Below are 22246 nucleotides of genomic sequence, written 5' to 3'. Positions count from 1 at the left end.
AAGACAACAAGCAGGTTTGCCCTAACCCCATAGTCGGCAAACTGGCTCGCGAGCCACACGTGGCTCTTTGGCCCCTTGAGTGTGGCTCTTCCTAAGCTTTAGGAGTACTGTGTAATTAAGTTAATAACAATGTACCTACCTATATAGTCTAAGTTTAAAAAATTTGGCTCTCAAAAGAAATTTCAATCATTGTACTGTTGATATTTGGATCTGTTGACTAATGAGTTTGCTGACCACTGCCTAACCAAATTGCAAAGTGGAAATATGTCATTGATCCTCCAAACCCAGCTTTTCTTTTGTCCCATGGTTCTTCTTTCTTTTTTTCTCATAAAACTTCAATCAAAGCTGTCTTATCTTTCTTATGAGGAGAAAGGAAACTCAATTTGAACTCACAATTTTGATTAATGTAGTTTCCTACTTAAAAAAATAACACACATTAATGGTTCATGAGTTTATACATCAATGCCTGGACATTTTATGTGGCATTCAGAATTTTCCCCAATATACCCACCATTTAATCTTATATCCAAGGACATTACCTCTTTTTTACTTCACACCTCTGTGCTCCAGTGGCTCCCTGTGCCTGCTATTCTCTTCCTTTCCTTGTCTAATCATTGGGGCCTGCACACACTTCAAGATTGAAAGCCTTCCCAGCTTTTTCCCACTCAAAAATTCCTCGATTGATCCTGTTAATCTTTTCTACATTTCTATCACAGAATTTGCCTCAGTGTTCTTTGCTATCTATACACCTTTGCCTCTCAACAGACTATAGTTTTAGAGGACTGAAAAGTATTCCACTTTGTGCTTTATATTAGCTTTCTGGAGACTGAGCACAGCATGTATAGATGGGTGTTTTTGAAATGAGAGAGAAAAATAATTGCAGCATGGCACATTCTGGCTCTGGGTTTTCCCTTTCTAAATCTCTGATATGATGATAGGATACATCATCAAACTCCCATAAACAGATGGGAAGGTCTCTGCTGTTACTTCATTCTCTGGGCCAATTACTTTCACAAAAGAGAGAGACTCACACGGTGTATTAGCTCTAGGACTGGAGGGAACTTCATTATTTTTAATGTCTCAGTAAAAGGTCTTTTTTTCTCTCTACATTTACCAGACTAATCCAAATAATGTCTTTTAAACAATTAATTCTAGTTTCAAAAGCATTATACTCTGCAGTTTGTCCAAAATTAAGTGACCATTAGAAGGCATTAGCTTAGAAATCAGTACCCTAATTACTTCGGGAAGTTAGCAATAAAAAAAGAAAAGGTCCAAATTTCAGAGACATCAGCATCTTTGCATTCCTCGGTGCTTTTTGTAGACCTTTCTGTCTTTCCACCATGAAAAATCTGAGTCAGAGGAAAGATCTTGGGTGTTTTGATACCTGCTGATTTAATTTTGTATTAGAGAAAAGTTACTTAATCTTGCTCCAGCTCTAGAAATAAAGCACATACACATACACACACACACACACAAAACAAAAAAAACAAAAAAAAAACACCCAACAACACATGAAAATGTGGACAATTGACTCTAGACCATTGGTGGGCAAACTGCGGCCCCTTGAGTGTGGCTCTTCCACAAAATACCATGTGCGGGCGCGCACATACAGTGCGATTGAAACTTTGTGGCCACACTCAAGGGGCCAAAGAGCCGCATGTGGCTCGCAAGCCGCAGTTTGCCAACCACTGCTCTAGACCAACTCTAGGGAATGCCATAAAAAGTTATTGTGTACATGGGCTACAAACAGTGCATGTTTCATTGCAAAGCCATTGATTTTAGTTACTACTTAGAAAGAGTGTTGTAGGCAGTGGTTCGCTGTGGTGCACATGCTTGTTCCAGCAGTAATGTCACATCAATGTGCTCATCACAATTTAGACTACACAACTGTTAGTGGAGACCTGGTAGATGTTCTGTTCTTAAGTCTAGGTAGGTATAATAAAGGGCCAGTCCCTAACACATTCTCTTGTCAAAATGGGGGGCATTTTTGTTGTTAACCCTGCTCAGGGAAGAGTTGCTGGGCTGTACTTGTATGGCTGATGGAGCAGCTTCCTCTCAGTAGAATAGTTTCATGCATCCTATGTGTGTACACATGTTAGACAGAAGTGTTAGCAGGGCTCACAGCCTGAATGCCTACTTTATGGGCAATTACTTACAGCTTCCATGTCTGCCCATGGAAACACAGGTGTTCTTGAAAAGGGTTCTTGCACTGTGGGGATGCAAGCTTTCTGCATTTACTGCTTCCCCTTTCCTTCTGGAGTGTAAGACTGGTTGTTGTAACCCTAGGGTAATAGTATAGGGATTATGAATGCTTTAGGGAGGTGGGGCAGGACTTGGGCTCATTTATACTATTTTACAGAAATTTGGAGGTTCAGGAACAGAGAAGTGAATGCCATTTTTACTCATAGCTTTTGAAAATTGAATATTTAAATATATTTCACATACAATATTATATTAGTTTCAGGTGTACAACATAGTGATTCTACATATACTGCTATTCCCTTAGCTTGTGCTCTAAATTATAGCAGCTGCCATTTCTCAGGTTAACATATCTTTTCCATTTTGTTGCTGAGGGGGCCTTTGAGGACATTGACCTGAATGAACTTATTGGCCAGTGTGTTCTGGGATTTTCTCCTCCACTAAGTAGATAGTAGAAAGTTGAAAAGGAGTGGGGGCAGTCTAGCTGAGTAGGGCTCTATAATTCCACACTCTTGCCTGGAGCCCTTGGCTGTGCTCCTTCCTTGCTTTGGGACATTCAATACCTTCCTTGTCTGTAAAACTCATGTCATATTCTTAGTGTGATGATTAAATGTAATAATGTGTCTGAAGGATTTAGCGCAGTGCTGAGCACATAGTTAACAAGTTGGCCATTAGCAGCAATAGTGACAACAACAAAGAAAATTTTGTTTTCCGGTATCGGAAGCTTCACAAAGAAGAGGGGTATCCAAAGAAGAAAACAGAGAAACAGCACTTCTGTCTCCATATTGTTATTTTGTTAGGAGTCAGAACTTTAATCAAATGAAAGCATATTAACTTCAGAGCACCACTGTAGTCAGACACGTGGCACTGTACCTGCTGGCCTAATGAAGCCTTTGATGTGGTTTGCCCAGGTGGCTCAGGTGTCCTACCTTTAATCATGACAGTAATTCACCGGATTCCCTTTCATCTCAAAGTATTCTTATAGATACCTAGGCATATTGTTTCTCGCCTTTATACCAAATTAGAAGTAGGTGAAACAATGCAATTTTGTGGCTTTTGCCATGAAAAGATGAGTTACCCAGAGAAAAGAAATATGTATTTTTCTCCAAATTATATACATTTCTCTGAACTCCAGTAGTTTTTAAATGAGCTCAGGACTAGGAAACTTAAAAATTTTGGAAACTCTAGGCATCATCATACCCTGGAAACTGATTTCCACTCCTTTAAGAAAAGTTGTCAAATGTAAGAATGTGATGAATTCATCATTCATCAATCACATAGCCCCGCCAGAGAATTTTCTGTTCCTCACCTTATCTATTCATCATTGAAAAAAGCTCACAAGACCTACATTATTCCATTTATTTTATGGTTATAAAAATAAAATACAATTTGCAACTCTGTGGTTTGTAATGCATGCAGACTGACTTAGAACATGATGGAAAAGAACAAGGTGGTTTGAACTTGAGGTTTGCTAAGGACTAGAATTCCCCAGTTAGTTCTTCCTCATTATACAGGGCACAGTCATATAGCAGAGACCTCTCCAAAAGTCCAGAGGGAAGGCCTCCTCTCATTAGACATGTCCCAGTGAGCATCAGTGATGGGAGCGTGGGATGCACTACAGATCTGCAGGCTGGGAGAAGAATAATCAAGATTTCAAAAATGAAAATCTTTTGAAACATCTTGGCTAGAAATTTTTTAAAAAAATCTCCAAATCCTCTGATGCAAAAAAGAAATAGAGGGTGATAATTCAAGACTGAAGAGTGTTGCTGTGAATTGGTAGTGACAACAATATGGTCAAGGTCTGTTTTTCACAGTTGGGCTCACACTTATTTCAGGGCTGGGGAAAATGTGTTCTTGAAATAACTCTGAACTCATTCAGAGATTTGTGAGCAAGAGATCTTAATGAGATTTTTTCCTTTTGATATTAGAAGCTTCATTCATGATCCAGCTTCCCTGCCCTGCCTAAGATCCTTTAGCAAACTTGAGGAGATTCTTATTCTCTTTCACTTTCCCCAAGGCCAACTTCCAAACATTCTCCCACCTGTCCTGTTGGCTGGTGTACTGGAGTCTAATTAAGTTACTGCACATTCAGGTTGTTTCCCAAAATGACAGAGCCATGCCTACGGAGATTGCTGAGCTCATGACACAGTTACATTCCTGAGGCCCCATCCCTGACACCCTGGCTACTCTGCTCTTGGTACTCAGCCCCTATAATGAGACTACAGGCTTCAGCTGGTGTTTACAGGAACAGGTGAGTGATCCGAGGAAATTGTTGCCCTCCTTAAAGCATTAGTAAAGTTCAAGGGTGTCTGTACACTGAGGTATAAAAAGGCTAGGTAATACATACAATCTGTCTGAAATCCCCCTGGTAGCTTATACTCCATGAATATTGAATCCTAATTCAGTATTTTTCTCACTATGCAAGAGCAACTCAAAGTGGATTAGGCCAAAGGACCTATGTTGGTCTGGCCAACATTGTAGTTATTTTCTGTGTTTTTTAGCATCTGTATAATGGCTGATTTACCCCACTTTATATTGCTAGAATAGCTGGAGAGAAGCTATGAAAGGGCTCAGCAGGGTCGTTTATGATAGAAGGACAAGATGATAACTGCAGGAAATGGCTACAATGAGGCCAAAAAAGTAAGCCTAGGACAAATGGACAGATCAGGAAAGCCGAGCCTCTGGTGGAAGCTGCTGGGACACCCTCAGGATGCCCTTGGACTGGCAGACTGCTCTGGAAGGTCTCTCCATTACAGCTCTCTGGTAGGATTTTTTTGACTTTTCTTATTGAATTTATTGGGGTGACATTAGTTAATACAACCACGCAGGTTTCAAGTGCACAACTCTATAACACATCATATGCACACTGTGATTCTCCATCAGAGAAGGCCTGAAGATCTATTTAAAAGTGCTGTGTTTTCTTCCACCTCACTGCAGATTCACAGCTGGCCCAAGTGCCTCCCCTAGGCACTGCTCAGGACCACCTATTGCTCTCTGCTTAGACTCATTAAATACCTTGCATAACAAGATGTCTTCCTCCCCTCCCACAGGTCCCTACAGCAGTGAGACACCTCTGAGAGTGAGTCATTTTCAAAACAGCTTTTACATAGGTGGTCAGAGTTGCAAAGAACTGTACTGCAAATTCACTCTGGCCTCTTCTACATCTTGAGGACAACCTCCCAGGTCTGCTTTATTTTCCCTCTAACCATCCTACTCTTTCAGAGCTTGTTTCCATCTTGCCTGTTACAGTGGTTGAAATCAGTCACTAAGGAACTCAACTCTGACACTTACTGGCTTGTGTGATGCTGAGCAAGTTACTTAACCTCCCTACTTCTGAATTGTCCTCCCCTGTAAAGTGGGGATAAAGCTAACACTTCTAGGGTTCATGTAAAGTGCTTAGAACATTGCTTGGTATATGGTTAGTGCTATGTGAAACTTTGCTGTTAATGTTGCCATAACTAATGTTTATCCACTAGTTTCCACAGACCCAAATCTTTCTTGATGGGTGTAGAACATTTTCTTATATAATTTTCTTAGCTACATTAGTCAATAATATGCATTAGGGTTATATTATTATCAAGCTATGCTTTCACTCTTGGTTCTTCCATTTTTTTTATTTTGTTACCTTCCTTCTTAGTTACTCCTCATATATTTATATACTTTAAAAAATTATTCCCTTTACATTCTTTCCTTCTAAATTATTTTCAAAATACAAAGTTAGCAAGATTTATTCCAGTGACAACCTTATTATCTCTAGTCCTCTTCTGAACTCCCATTGCACTCACACCCATCACACACACATCACTGATGTTCTCAGGGCCAAGGTCTATATGTTACAGCTTTCCTGAGTCCTGCACAATGCTTTGCATGTAGTAGGTATTCAGAAATTAAATTGGAAATGATTTTTTCCATCCTATTTGTTCTTTACATTTTCATGTCTAAAATAGTTATCTCTAACATTGTTAAGTCAATTCTATTGATACTTTATATAGTTAATGTACACCCATGATACTAAAACCCATCCACAGAGAGATATGTGCATCATATTACTTTACTTTGTGAGGCTGATTGTCACTATATCTAAGCTCCTCTCTCTCTCTAAGTTAGCCACCAGCATTTCCATCCTCAACTAAAAGGCAAGCTTCCTGAGAGCCAGAATCTTGTGGATCTTGTATACTGATTTGTCTCTGGTAATTAGGATAGTGGAGTGGTAGACATTGTTAGTTGCCTTTCTATCAGCCACTCTCCCTGTTTTCTCATCAATACAGACATCATTTTTGTCTAGTATCTAATAACCATATGCTTCAGAAAATCCAAGGATTTCACCTTGACCCAGAGTGATAAATGTAATCATCCTAAGTCAATCCTAGGTTTTCCTATTCTTGTTGCTAGTGATTGATTTAGAAATGGGCATGCTCTATGCTTTTGCAGCAGTTGTTCTTGCTCCTAAAGAAGAGCAGGTGATGCCTGGATCTGTGGAAGCCATCTTGACATCACAAGGTAGCCATCCCAAGACCACTCCAATGACATCAGGTGGGAAAGGAGACATTGTGGGGCCTTATTGAACTACTACTGATAAACCAACCTTGGATCTACCTCATCCACAGATTTCTTATGTGAAATAATGCATTTACATAGTTGTTTAAGCCACTCTTAATTGGGTTTTCAGTTTTTACTGATAGCATTCTGAACTTGGAGGCATGCAATAAATACTTAACGTACTGACTGATGAAATGTGTCTTAATTCATGTCATATTGGTGAATTAAAGATCTAAATGTTAAATAGAAGAGATAACAAATTCTGGTGGAAAAAAATAACATCACTTAAAGAATCAAGAAAACTGAATGTTTTTTATGTTGTTTTGGTCTTAACTTTGGTGGATGAGGATATTCTGACTATTGAAAAATATTAAGAGAAAATTTCCAATAACTTTGTATTGTCACTTTTTAGTTGAATTATAGATTTAAATTGGCCAGTGCTCAATATACTGCACTTGCTAAGGTGGTCCTGGAGGGTGAGCTTCTGCTCTGGCCAGTGCTCTGGAAGGATGTGGAGCTGCCTGCCTGAGCTGCTAAAGCACCAGTCTCTGAGGGAGGGCTGCTGGTCACTTCTTGGGCTGTCAACAATGGAACTATATGGCAGGTATCATTAACGGGGATTGTATTCTATCATTTGTCTTTGTGAACATTTGCAGCCCAAATGAGATAATTTTTATTCTCTTTTCATATTACCAGGTATTTTTTACCTGCCTGCATAACCTGTGTGAGTCTGGACATCCACAACACTGTCCCATGGAGAAAGCAGGATCTGACATATGGCAGAGCATTTCTTTCTGTCTGTACTAGACAAGTCAACAGAAGGACTTTTGATGACTGATCCATTTGAAGCTTTGCTTTCTCACCCGGAATACTGTAGTAACCTTATGTCTACTTGACTGTCTCATTCTGCCTCATTCTAGCTCATACCCTACATTGTACATATTATATACACTACAGCGGCACTTCTCCGCTTACAATCAATCCTTTATGGTTCCTCATCATGTGTGGATACATGTAAGCTCCTTAGTCTGTCCTGGGAGGCCTGGCTCCAGCTGGACTCTGTCTCTCTTTCTCTCTGGTCTCTTTTCAATTTCTCACTCCCCCCAGACAAAACCAACCCACATCAAATTACTTCCAGAACATGACATGTTCCTAAGTAGACCTCTGCAGTGCTTTTCCCACTGCTCTCTCCTCTGGAATGCACATCCCCCCCGCCTTGCCCTCCATGTACACTTCACCTCCTTTTTTGAGATATGTCTCTGATGTGCTCAGGGAAGCTTTCCCTGATCCTCTTGCAGAATTAGAGTCCACCTTTTCTCTTCTCTTCTCCGTCTAATCACCATTATCACACTAATTGCCTTGCATGATGGTTTCTTTGTTTCTTGCCCTACTATGTACTGAGCATCTTATAGTCAGGACTTGGTACTGTCCATCTTTGTTACACCTGTGCCCAGCACAGGGCTTAGCAAACACTAGGTACATACCAGTTGTTTTTTGGTTTGAATTGAAGTCAATCAAATTAAAAAAAAAAAAAGAGTGTGCATGAAACACCTGCAGCCATTTCTGATGCAAACAGGCTTATTATAGGCTTCTTCCTTTGTCAGAATCCTGGAGACCCAGAAATGAACCAAACATTAACTCCCTTGCAGGTTAGTGCCTGGGAGTAAATATTGAACAAATAAAGAGAATTTGGGAAATTGAGGCAACAAATATATAGTACTATTGACTAAGCCCCAGTAATCATAAGCCCTATCACTCATTTTTTCTGTCCTACCATTCAGACCATCAAAATATTTTCTCAAACTAATAATTACTTGTTAGAGCTCAAATAGGTTATTTTTCTTTAGTCATCTTTTTTACTTTAAAGTTTAGAGACAGGTATGGGGCAATGAAATCACACAACCTCTTAAGAATTCTAATTCCTTGACTGACTGTGAGACCAGAACACTTGTTCTTTTGCCTGGGTTTTCTCCATCCCCATTTGGGAGAGTACCATGTGCTTCTGATATCTCTCCCCAACTTTCTTTGTGAGCTAAAGGGAAAAGTTTTGACTCAATAATTTTAGTAGTACCTTCTCCTATTGGTAAGTAAATATCTTTCGGCTTTCTTTTGAAAACTCCGTTTCTTTGGTCACCTATCATTCAACATATGCTCTTGTCTTTCAGAAACTTTCTTAAAAAACAACAACTGTGGTACGTATACACAATGGAATACTATGCAGCTGTAAAAACGAAGGATCTCTTACCCTTTGAGATAGCATGGAGGGACCTGGAAACTAGTATGCTAAGTGAAATAAGCCAAGTAAAGAAAGACAAGTATCATAAGATCTCACTTATATGTGGAATCTAATGAAAAAAATAGAGATATAGAAGCATGAAACAGATTGATAAATCTCAAAGGGAAGTAAGGGGTAAGAAGAGATTAACCAAAGAGCTTATATGCATACTAGAGGCCTGGTGCACGGATTCATGCACCAGTGGGGTCCCTTGGTGTGGCCTGTGGCTATAGGGCTGAAACTGGCAGTCCAATGCTGTCTGCTGCTCCTGCCTGCTGCTCCTGTTCATGCTGGCCCTGCTGTGTCTGCTGCGGACTCACGCCCAGTCAGTCCCAATCAGGAGAAGCTTGCGCTGCCACAGCAGTGCTCACCAGCTGTGAGCCCTGCATCTGGCACCTGTAGATCAGCTGAGCAACACTCCTGCTGTGAGAGCACACTGACCACCAGGGGGCAGCTCCTGCATTGAGCGTCTGCTCCCTGGTGGTCATTGCACATCATAGCAACAAGTTGATTGGTCATTCGGTCGCTTAGGCTTCTATAGATAGATATGCATAACCCATGGACACAGACAATAGTGCAGTGAAGGCCTAGGGAGGGAGCTAGAGCCAGGTGGAGGAGGTTAATAGGGGGGAATAGGGAACCTCTGTAATATTTTCAACAATAAAGATGCATTTAAAAAATAAATTAAAATAATCCTTTGGGTTTATCTTAAAAAGATAGATGCCCTTAGCCCTAACAGTTTGGCTCAGTGGATAGAGCATCGGCCTGCAGACTGAAGGGTCCTGGGTTCGATTCCAGTCAAGGGCATGTACCTGGGTTGCGGGCACATCCCCAGTAGGAGGTGGGCAGGAGGCAGCTGATCGATGTTTCTTTCTCATCGATGTTTCTGACTATCTCTCTCCCTTCCTCTCTGTAAAAAATTAATAAAATATATATTTAAAAAAAAAGATAGATGCCCTTGGATTCTGGGAGGGTGGTTTCCCAAGGATCCTATAGATCAAGTTCTTTCCCAGTATCTCTTTCAGTGGATGACAGGATCTTTCTTACTCCTCAATTGCCACTGTAAGAGGGAAATTGGCCATCCCTTTGTGAGAAAGGTAAAACATTTATTACTGAGAAATTTGAACAAGATTCATTCTTTTGCATTTTTCTCTTCATGGTGACCAATCATATTCACTTTGCAGTTTTTGTAAGCTGGGTAAGTCAAGATTCCTTTGAATAACTTTGTTTTCCTAATCTACACAATTTTCAAAAAATATACATTCCCTTTTGCCTGGTTACCATGACTGAATTCAGAAAACATAATGGTATTTTTATATAGAACCATTTGCATTAGTGTTTAATAAAAGCATTGCTACAGTTAATAGAAGAATAGAGGGGTAACAGGTGAATGATATTTTTACCTTAGCTGCATGGGAAAGCAGTCTGTCTCTGAGAGGATGGTGCACATATAGAGCTTGGCTGGTGTGGATACAATTAAAAAGGCCTATGGAATGCCCAGAAACCCTTCTGCAATTTGATATCTTTAGGAAAGCTACCCCACATACTTCAGTTTCTTTAATTTTTGCAAGAGTTTTACCAGTTTACTTTGGTGAAATGGTTTCCAGGTAGTTAGAAATAAAGAAAGAAAGGAAGGAAGGAAGGAAGGAAGGAAGGAAGGAAGGAAGGAAGGAAGGAAGGAAGGAAGGAAGGAAGGAAGGAAATGAGAAACAGTTGCCAAGTGCTTTAGCTCCTGAGCATGAAATTGGGGCTCAAGCCAGAGGAATGAATTTTCTTTGGGTCTAGATCAGTGAAATGAAACCCCTAGAATCCAGTCTTTACATATGTCATTATCTAACAAGCCAAAGGAAATGGATGACATCATGCCTACTAAGGAGTTGAGTTTTGGTCTATAATTTATGTGAACATCAACTCACAGTTAAAATACCTATGAATCAGCATCAAATTGCCCCATCACATGGACAGTGTGAACAGAGACACATTGCACACAGATCCTATGCAGTAATAAGGAGTTTGGTCTAGATACCCTGGCAATGATCATTAATTTTTCTATGTTTGATTTAGTGTTTGTGTTAATGTATTCTATCTAGTATGTCTGAGAATATGAAAGTAACACCTGGTATGCTCTGTGCAAATGACTCTCTGCTTCAGGAGGAAAGCCAAAAGGGACACACACAGCTGAACCTGAAGCATCATTAGAAACAGGCTCTGTGGATTAAATTCCTCAGATTTCTGAGAATAAAACAAAGTCAGAGAAAATAATACAAATATATGTGCCTTTCTTGTATGCAAGACATACTTTTAAGAAAATATTATGCTCAGTGCTCAGAAGTTTATTTGGGGGCAGTTTATGGACCAAATCAAATTTTAACTGCATCACTTTGTTTGCTTGTGAATGCCACCTAACACACACACACAATTTGCAACACAATTTGCAAGCAGAGACAGTGAGGCCAATTAAAAAATGCTCATGTTAAGAGACTTAATTTTATTATTATTATTATTATTTGCTGATATGTGAAGACTGTCAAAAGGTGAGTATTCCTTCTAGCATATGTGCCCACAAAAGCTGGGTGCACGAGACACTGTGCCCTCGTGAAGGTATGAAGGTGAAGTTGTTGACTTCATATTTCTTGAGGCAATTGCTCCAGCTCTCAGTGCCTCTGAGATCGACATTCCGTTCTTTTAGTGTAATTCAGAGCTGGAGACTCACAGAGTTAGCTTATAACATAAAGAGTCTCTAAGGAAAAACAGGCGAGCCAAGAAGCAGCCCTTTCCTTGGAGACCTACAAACACAGAATCCTCATGATAAGGAAAGCTGCTGGATTACTTTACATTCATGGTATTTTCTAGATTTGCATCAAATCTAATAAAGAAAGATATATTGACTCTTTGGGTTTTCTTGCACAAGAATATCCAAAATCCATTTCATCCTTTCATTTCATTTTTACTTAAAAAAATATTAGCAGCTCAGTTTTATTCAAGTCTAGCTTGCCTCTGCCACCCCTGTTAGACTTCTCACTAGTGAAATGATAACTAATCACACTGTACCATTTTCATTGCTATACTCGTTTTACAAATGTATTGACATTTCTAAGATGTAATATGAGTAAGAAACAATTCACTATTTTCCCCCTGATGTATTGAGGAGCAAAATAGTTCCCTGTTTGTCACATTTCCAGGGCTAGAAAGTCCTGCTAGCAATCTCCCCCTTCACCTAGAAATAAAAGGTGATAATCTGCAATCCATGAATTTAATATACATTGAAAATACATTCCTGGTGCAATAAGAGTGCTAAGTATTCAACTGGAGTTCTCAGGTGCGGTAGGAAAATGCCATGGTCTGTTGAGCTCACAATCTGGCTGATTAATACACTGCTAAATGCTCTTTGGAGCTTTGCCAGGAAAAGTATAAACAGCAAAAGAACTTACACTATAAGTATCTGTCTTTTTGCCAAATCATACACGGAAAATATGTTTAAGGGAAAAAAAGACAGGAGGATGTGTTTTTGTTACATGTATGCTCATCAGATTCCAGATCTGTAAAACCCATTAAAAACAACATGTAATATTTAAAATCAGCAGCAATCACCTTGCTTGGTTACTGATTTACAAGATTAAAAACGTTATGAATTGAAGACGGAGGTGCATTAATAAACACGGATTCCAGAGCCGATGCCGCCTCCTCCTCTGTGGGTCCTGGAGCGCCCGGCATAGGTTTAGAACCAGTGTGCCTGCTGGGCTGTGCCCAGTTTCAGAGCCATGCCAGTCAGTGGGTGAAGCACTTGAGGCCCTGATGGAACCGCTGCAGCAGCAGCCACCGCAGCAGCAGCCACCAAACCTAGCTCCTCTGGGAATGGATGCCAGAGAGAAGCAGGGACAGCAGATAAGAGAAGCCCAGTTCTTGTTTGCCCAGAAGCTGGTCACACAGACTCTCCTTTCTGCCACACCTGGGCGGCCTTCTGGCAGCCCTTCCCTGGGTCCCTTAGCCAGAGTTCCTCCAGCCACAGCAGTGACCCAAGTTTTTGAACGGAGCAACGCAAACTCAGAGCCTAAGGAAGAGGAGGGAGGCTTGGAAGATGAGGATGGGGATGATGACATTGTAGAGGCTGAGAAAGAGGCCCAGGCTGCTTCGAAATATTTTCATGGGCAGAAAGTTGCTCGCCAAGACCCCAGAGTGGCACCCAAATCTGGTCTCCTTCCAGCACCAGGGCTCCCACCACATGGACAGCAAGCTCAAGAAGACCATACCAAAGATGCTGCCAAGGCCCCGCCTTCAGTCTCCACAGCCGGGCAGCCAGGCTGGGATCAGGATGAGCATCTCAAGCAGGTGAGGATTAACAAAACGAACAAAGAAACAAAAGAATATGAATGTGGGTCATTGGTGGTGACCGCAGCTGCGCTGCCGCCGCGACCATGGCCTCCATGGCCTCCGGTAGCAGTGGGCTCGCCGCCGCCCTCCTCCTGTCGCGTTCCTTCCTCTTGGCAACAGAATGGAATTCGGCATTGTGCCTGTGTAGCTTCCCGGAAACATCTCTACGTTGATAAAAATACAAAGGTTATTTGTCAGGGTTTCACTGGTAAGCAGGGCACCTTTCACAGCCAGCAGGCATTGGAGTATGACACCAAACTCGTCGGAGAAACCACTCCAGGGAAAGGAGGCAAGACGCACCTGGGCTTACCGGTCTTTAATACTGTAAATGAGGCCAAAGCACAGACAGGAGCGATAGCTTCTGTCATTTATGTCCCTCCTCCTTTCGCTGCTGCCATTGACGAAGCTGTGGAGGCGAAAATGCCCTTGGTCGTGTGCATTACTGGAGGTATCCCAAAGCAGGACATGGTACAGGTCAAACACAAAATACTGCGCCAGGGAAAGACAAGGCTGATTGGGCCAAACTGCCCCGGAGTCATCAATCCTGGAGAATGTAAAATTGGTATCATGCCTGGCCATATTCACAAGAAAGGAAGAATTGGTATTGTGTCCAGATCTGGCACCCTGACTTATGAAGCGGTTCACCAAACAACACAAGTTGGACTGGGGCAGTCTTTGTGCATTGGCATGGAGGTGATCCTTTTAATGGAACAGATTTTATCGACTGCCTAGAAGTTTTTCTTAATGACCCAGCCACAGAAGGCATCATCCTGATTGGTGAAATTGGTGGTAATGCAGAAGAAAATGTTGCAGAATTTTTGAAGCAACGTAATTCACGCCCCAAAGCCAAGCCTGTGGTGCCCTTCATTGCTGGTTAACGGCTCCTCCCGGCAGGAGAATGGGTCACGCAGGCGCCATTACTCCTGGAGGAAAAGGTGGCGCAAAGGAGAAGATCTCTGCCCTTCAGAGTGCAGGGGTTGTGGTCAGCATGTCGCCTGCACAGCTGGGAAACACCACCTACAAGGAGTTTGAAAAGAGGAAGATGCTATGAAAGGGAAAACAGAAAGTGCCCTAAGCCTGTGAAATGAATCATTGTGCAAAGTGAACCAGTGGCAGTTGCTTGTGTTGTGCACTGCCAGCCTGTGCCTGTCCCTGGGCTCCACACAGGGGGAAGCCAAAACAGAAACAAGGCTTCGAAAGTTCTCATCTCGTGTAACAGAGCAGATAGCCAATAAATCTACCATTTGATCTGGAAAAAAAAAAAAAAGAATATGAGTGTGAAAGAACTTTTTAAAATTAACTTTATCATACAAAAGTTAGGTTGAATTGTCATTAGCATCTGAATACTTTTTGGAGCTATAACTTTTCAGTCTTTATTACCTTTGTAGGTTAGATGCTTCATAAATCCTAGACACTACTCTAAAACAACAACTTTTTTCTAGAGCTATGACCAAATTCTAGAATTCTCTGATACATTTTAGGATTGTGTGAGCTGAATCCATTGCACTTTTGTAGCTGCTTCTTCAATATTAAAATAGGGATGTGTGCATATTTCTTCTTTAGGTAGAGGTGAACTTTATATTAAAGTCTTATAAATACAAAAAAAAAATAAACACGGATTCCTGAAAGAATCCTTGGTGATTACTTGCTGTTGCATTCAGTGAGGGGCCCAAGGAAAAATGTAAGCACGTGAGTGAGGAAGAGGCACTGATATTCAACAGTGGCCCTAGGAAATTGAGAAGGTTGTTTAATGGCCTAAAACAACCTACGCAGAGCCCTAAAACTATCAGTACTTGTTTTAAAGTCACTGGCACATCTTGGTCCAGTGGCAGGACAAGTTTTTAAGCTAAATATGCATGTGAGGACTTTCCTAGTGTTAGGGAAAACTTTCTCATTATTCCATGCCTGGTTGGTTTTGTAACTTAGAGTTCCTGAACACAGGAGAGACCCAGCACCAATGCGGAGTGGAGCTTCTGTCATCATCCCTACAGTCGGTATGTACTCTGTGTCATGCTCCATTCTTTACATATATGAATGCCTTTAATCTTCCCAACAACTTCATCAGTAGATACTGTCACTATCCCCCTGTACAGAGGCAGAAACTGAGGCTTCAAGAGGTTTAGTGACTTGTAGAAGGAGTTCTCACAGCCAGACCATGATGCAGATGGGACCCACTCCCAGCAGGAGGACAAGAGAGCCAGAAGCAGGCACCTGGTGCTGTTTTAACATATCTATCTCTCATCTTTGGGGTGCTCAACTTGAAATAATCTTCTGTCGTTTGTTTTCTTCCAAATGTATAATTTTGGAGGGGAAAAAATCTCAAAGCCATAGGACCTTTGTATAGCAGTATTATAAATGAAATTACATGGTGGCTACATAATAAATACACATAAAAATGAAAAGAGGAAAATGAAAGAGAGCAGGCTGAGGTCAGTTTTAAAGAATGCGTAAGTACACAGGTGTTTGTGTGTGTGAAGCTCAGCTGGGCCTCAGAGTCAGGAGAGGTCCAAATGTGCCATTGAAGGTATTCCATTTGGTGCATGGAGGGTAGATACAGGTCCAGGAAACATAAAGTCAGGAATGCAATGGAGGAAGATTGCATCTTCATTCATTTCTATGCTACAAAGCTCCTATAGAATAAGGCCCTTCTCCCCCAGTGAGTGCCTTATGGCATCAGTGATATTCCACTGTGGTGGGAATCTCTATTTGATAAAACTTCCAGAGGCCTGTATGTCTCTTGCTACTGAAGAATCCCTGGATTTTTAAGGGATACAAACCATATTAACTCTTTATTACCTCAAAGACACTGAACTTCAGTAGGACCTGACCTGATCCAAGGGGAGGAGAACACAGAATTTTCAGTGAGAATGAGCTGGAGCTGCCAAGCTGAAGGGGCCAAGCTCAGGAGTGTTGTTCCAGTGTTCAGCTTCATGTTACTCTTATGCTCCGGATGCCACCTGAACATTTGCAGACCAATTCCTTTGTGCTTTCATTTTATTTTAGTTTTGCTTTCTAAGTATTTCCAAGGCTAGCTGAAAGAAAGGCAAATGCCAAGCAAAGAAAAACTACTTTATGAAGTGAGGCCCTCTGTCTCTGAGGCAGCTATGTATCTTAGGTGCACCATGGAGAGCACTACAGAAAACCTGCTCCCATGGCTCAGGTGGTCCCCCCAGATGTCACTGCCTGTTCCCATTGTGGTACCTCTAACTCATGCTTTGGATCTGCACAGTGTCTTGTAGCTTCACACCTAGACCTGCCTTTAACAGCCACTTCGAACTCATGCCTCTTCTGGATGGTTCAGATAGCTAGCTGTCAGTCACAGCTGTGTCCTGGATGCTGTCTCTGGCTCAATCCTGGTACCCCCTTCCAAAACTATTCTACCTACTGAGCCCAGGCCTTGAAAATTAGAAAAATACATGTCGGGGTCAGGTTTCATTTTCTTTACATGAACCAAGACACCAGCATTTATCAACAGGAAGAAGTTGCTAGAATCCTCGATAAAAGCCCAGGGTATTGTTATAAAGCTATATAGTGGCTTGCAGTGTGGCCTCTGCCCTTTACTCACTGGACACCCCCTGCTGTTGAGTGATTTCTTTATTTTTCCCTCTTCTAGTACTAGTTACACATATTTAGCCTGAACTCTAGCTTTTCTCCCTGCACATACCAAGCAATAACCGAGACAACAAAATGTTCCACAGTGGTCCTCCCCAAACCTCAAACCAATACTATGTTCAACCTAACAGGAAGAACTTTTCTAGAACTGAGGAGTCAGTAAAAATATTCTGTTAGATAAACTCATTACATTTTAAATTTTGGTTTCATGTAAGTTCAGGCAAATGTGTATAAAGATATTCTGGAGCATGGGAACCCGTTCAGGCATAGCTGCTGTAAGGTCAGCCCAGGTGTTCCACTGCGGGAGGTTTGGGTGGCTTAGTGATGGAGCACATGCACTAAGTGCTAAGCTAAGCTGCTTCTTGTGTCTATGGGTGATGTCAGTGACCATATTTACTCCTGGTGACAACTCAGACATTTTTAACTGACAAGTCTAGGGAAGTGATCATGTGATCTGATGAAAACCTAGTTCAGGGAATTTAGAACTCAGTCTATACCCCACTTCAGAGACTCATGTTAATGTAAAGAGTACAGTAACAAGGCTGAGCTTTATGCCAAGGACAGCTGGGCACTACCTCCTTTAATCCTGGTGCCAGCCCAGGAGTGGAAATATTTGTCAGCTCCATTTGTAGAGAAGGAAGCTGGGATCAGCAAAATGAAATTACTTTCTTATGGTGACTGTTTTCTCTTGCTTGAAAGCCCAGGTTCTCCCACTGAGGTAAGAAATTTACTTATTCTAGCTTTGAATGCTATGGAATTGGAAGTTCTCATCTGAGTTTAGAGACAAAAGAAGGCTCCCTTGACCATGTACTTCAGGGGGGAAACCTTGAATCTAGTGCTGCCCCATTAGGAAGTCGACTGGATGGTTGTTTTTGTTGATAATGTTAGGGTTTCTTTGGCTGTTCAGCACCCAAACAGCCTGCTTATTCAGGGGAGTTCTCCATAGTGTGCACTTTTGGTGAGATAGGGTGTGCTGCCTCCTGCTACAGAAAGCAGAGAGAAGGTAGGAGGACTTCCCTTTGCCTGAGGGCCAAGACTTAAAGCATGTGTGTGGGCTTGGTCTGGTCAATTAGAATTTCCTGCCTGGGATCTTGAAATAAAGCTGGTGTCATATGACAAACGATGGCTAGGAACTGCCATGGCATCTGCTGCTGAGGAGGCATTTCTTGTACCTCCTGCTTCTCAAACTGCCCGCACTGCCTGAGTTCCCATCCTGATTTGGCTCCACAGCCACCCTCTGCTCCAGGAACCTTCAGCATTTGTCCTATTATTTTTCCTCCTGGTGGCCCTTCTTAAGAGCCACTTTTTCTGTTGCTGAGCCAAGAGCCAGTCATCTTCTTGACTTTCTAATGGAGCAACACTAGGTTCAAGGTCCCTACCCCCCCTACCCTCAACACCGCCTGAAGTGCATGGTCAAGATGTTGGGGGCAGGGCTGAGTCTTCCAGGTCACCAAAGAGAAAACCTCCCTCCTTAACTCCTGGGAATTTGACCTCCAAGTAGCTGAGTTTGAGTTTAAAGTTTTGGGTTTTAAAGTACAATATTCTTTTGCACACTCAATCTGGCCTTTTAAACTTGATTTTGTATCAATGGGAAAATTATACCAAAATGGTAAAATGATTGCTTTTGACAGTCTTAGGTGACAAAATGGAACTTTAAATTTATAAAAATCACTTCATGTAGAATTTGAATAAAAAATCAAGGGTCATATGACAAGGTCTGGTGAATCCAATACTTCCTCTTTTGCCTGAATTTCAATATTCTGGCACTGCCTTATGTTCCCTTTTACCCTCAGACAGCAATTTAAAGAAATTTATTTTTACTATTATGTAAGTTAACTCCTATCAAGAATAATGTGATTTGCTAGATTATTTTTCTATCAAATATTCAGCTCTTTCCTCATAGTTTGAAAGAACCTGTCACAATTCCCATAATGTTAAGGCAAAACCAGCCATGAAGAGAAGCCCATGCCCAGCGCTAGAGCAAACAAGCTGGATTAACAAGAACCAAATAAAAGGCTAAAAAGGAAATATTCACTGATATGCACAAACATATATCTGGATATACACATATATGTGTATGTATATATATATGTGTGTATATATGTGCGTATATATGTGCTTATATAATAGACACTAGGGGCCCGGTGCACGAAATTCGTGCACTGGGTGTGGCGGGGGGGGGGGAGTGTCCCTCAGCCCAGCCTGCCCCCTCTCACATACTGGGAGCCCTCAGGCGTTGACCCCCATCACCCTCCAATCGCAGGATCGGCCCCTTGCCCAGGCCTGACGCCTCTGGCCTAGGCGTCTGGCCTGGGCAGCGGGGACCTGCAGTGGCAGCGGGGGGTGGGGGTGGGGGTGCCGCGATCCTGCGGGCTCCGCCCCTGCCCCTGCAGAAAGCCTCTGGCTGAGGCATCTGGCCCGGGCAGCGGGGACCCACAGCTGCAGCGGCCCCGTGATCATGGGCTTCGCTTTAGGCCCAGGCAAGGGACCCCTAGCTCCTGGGACTGCCAGCTTCGACCGTGCCCAGCTCCCATCGCTGGCTCCACCCCTACTTCCTGCTATCACTGGCCAGGGTGGAAAAGGCGCCTGATTCTCGGATCATGGCTGGGGGGCAGGGCAAAGGCGGCTCCAGGGCCGCCTTTGCCCTGCCCCCCAGCTCTTAGCTCCCCCCTGGGTTTCCGATCACTGTCAGTGGCAGGGGGCTTCTTCCTGCTTTCCCTTTCGCCTCCCTGCATTGTGCCTACACATGCAAATTAACCGCCATCTTGTTGGCAGTTAACTGCCAATCTTAGTTGGCAGTTAACTGCCAATCATAGTTGGCAGTTAATTTGCATATAGCCCTGATTAGCCAATGAAAAGGCTATCGTCGTACGCCAATTACCATTTTTCTCTTTTATTAGTATAGATATGTAAAATGTCTTTTTTGGTGAGTTTGAATAGGACATAAGTTGGAAGCAAGCTGATACAATTTCTGCATTAAGCAAATAAAATGTCTTAAATGTTTAGAAACTCCTGAAAAAACTCTTGCTCCTTAATTTTTAAGGAGCAGCTGCTTTCTCCTGGAAGTTACAGGTTAGGAAACTAAGAAGCTGAGTCCCTTAGCAGGTTCTTTGAAACATTTTAGTTCAATGGCTGGGTAGACCTGGGCTTGTTTTATCACATGGGAGATGAAGGGTTGGGGTCTTTCATGAACTTTCTAGTTCTAAAAATTCTGAGTCTATAATTTATGAAAATACTCTGGGTATGAATTTTTCTGCTGTTGCACCTAAGTGGTTCTTTTGTGGATAGTGGAGGAGCCTTACACACTTAGTAGCCTTTCGCTGCTTCTGCATTGCTGCCCATTACTCCCCAGGCAGCTGCTGTGTGAAGCACACTGGAAGGCAGGACTGTGGGTGGAGCTTCTGAGTGGTGGTTGAGTCATCAAAGTCAGAGCCAGGGAACCCAGAGTCCATGTGTCCCATGCCAATGAAGTATTTCTGTCATGAGGTCATTCTCTCATCACTTAAAATGTTAACATTCCATACATCTACATAGAAAATCACAAACACTATAAACTAAAACAAAGTACATCATTCAGGATACCAACAAGGAACAGATGGCTCACTCAAATTAGGAAATGTCAAAGAAGGTTTACATACAAAGGGATTCTTTATGAAAATGTGGGGAAGCACAAGGAATGTTGCAGTAACCTGGGGTTAACAACAGCAGAGTAGCTACCATGACTAAGTAGACAAGGGGAAAGAGTGGTGTCTCAAATTCTTAAGATTCTTATAGAGAGACCTGGAAAGGAACAGTGGCATTTGCTTGAGCCACAGAAATAGCCAAAAGCAATACCTCAGAAAGTGAGCCAAGGAGGATAAATAACCTGAGCGCATTCTCCTCCCTCTTTCTCATCTTCTGCCAAGGCTCTTCCCTGGCTAAACCCAACTGGAAGCCAAGTGTAGAAAAGTCTATTGATTGAATACATGTTCATCAACCTTCTGAGGCAGGAAGAAGGGTCGAGAAGAACAGATAATGAGTCTGGAGAATCAAAGAGAAGATATCTAGCACACAGAAAATAAACAAACACAATGTAGGGGCAAAATGGTTTCAAGCTCTTTTATTATGTTAACTATAACCTTAATCGCTAATTATGTAAAAACAATATCACATTTGTTTAGCTTTTTGTTATATGGACTTGGAGAGTAATCCATATAATGTGACTTGGGAAAGAAAGATTACCCACGAATATCAAACCATGACATAAACATCTAATGGATGAGAGTGGAGATAAGTGAAAAGGGACCAAATGACTTCCTGGTCAGCAGGACCAGAAAAATACCAATGAGCATTGATGTATCTGTGGAAGCAATATGCTGGTCAGAGATTAATGGGAGGCTCTAGAAATATAGAAATGGAGGTCTTGGAGGCAAGATTTTAGTGGTGCTTATTTCAGCACTGAAGAGGAGAGAGGATGCTCTGGCCTGAAGAAGGAATGAATGCTTGACATCTTGTTGCAAAGAGGAACACACCCAAGTTGCCTCCTGCTCCCACAAAACCCCTTTGTTTTGAGTTCACAATCTTTGAGCAGCTCTCGTTCTGATCTGGCTTTTCTGTAGTGTGCATATGAAGTGAGAATGTTCTGAGATGACCTCTTTTGTCTGAGATGGTGGTTATGCTTTTTATGACAAAGAGCACATTAATATTACACTTGTATTATTCAGACCTGTGAGTGGACCACAGTCAGCCTGCCCCTCTGCAATGGGTCTGCTCTCAGACGCTGACAACTCAGATTGCTGAGACTGCAAAGCTTAGGACCCTGACAATTCTGAGTCTCTTGTTGAGCCAAGCTGCCATTTCCCTGAGGGTGTTAGGAGCATCACTTTTTTTCCTTTGGGAACTTCCAGCTACTTCCTGTCTAATGTCACTTTCATAAGTGCTTTTCATTCTACCTTTGCAACAATTCTCTGAGAATGATAATTGTATTTTAATTTTTCAATGGCAACAAACTGAAGGTCAGAAAAGAGAAGTCAATAGACCAAGGTTATATAACTAGTGGGTTGCAAAGAAAGATCTTGAAGTCAGGCCTTCTGACTAAAATAGTGTCACTAGTAGCAATATACCAGACATTTAATAAGTGGCTATATACCAGACATTTTTTCTAAGAGTTTTATAATCATGAACTCATATATCTCTCAAAGAACTCTATAATGAGATTATTATTATCCTCATTTTTGCATGTGAAGAAAATGCATCCAGAGAACTAAGTAG

The 22246-nt window shown here is 41.9% G+C and overlaps 1 long non-coding RNA gene and 1 pseudogene across 1 annotated transcript in view; one reads left to right on the top strand and one right to left on the bottom strand.

Annotated features, from left to right (window-relative positions):
* Positions 1–22246, bottom strand: part of LOC132211217 (uncharacterized) — a 1824365-nt gene that overhangs the window by 688124 nt on the left and 1113995 nt on the right. The window lies entirely within an intron of this gene.
* On the top strand, positions 13414–14582 carry LOC132243148 (succinate--CoA ligase [ADP/GDP-forming] subunit alpha, mitochondrial-like; annotated as a pseudogene).

This window comes from Myotis daubentonii, chromosome 1, assembly GCF_963259705.1.
Source record: "Myotis daubentonii chromosome 1, mMyoDau2.1, whole genome shotgun sequence".
NCBI lineage: Eukaryota > Metazoa > Chordata > Mammalia > Chiroptera > Vespertilionidae > Myotis > Myotis daubentonii.
Note: the sequence above shows the minus strand (reverse complement) of the source record. Positions and strands in the feature narration are given on the sequence as shown.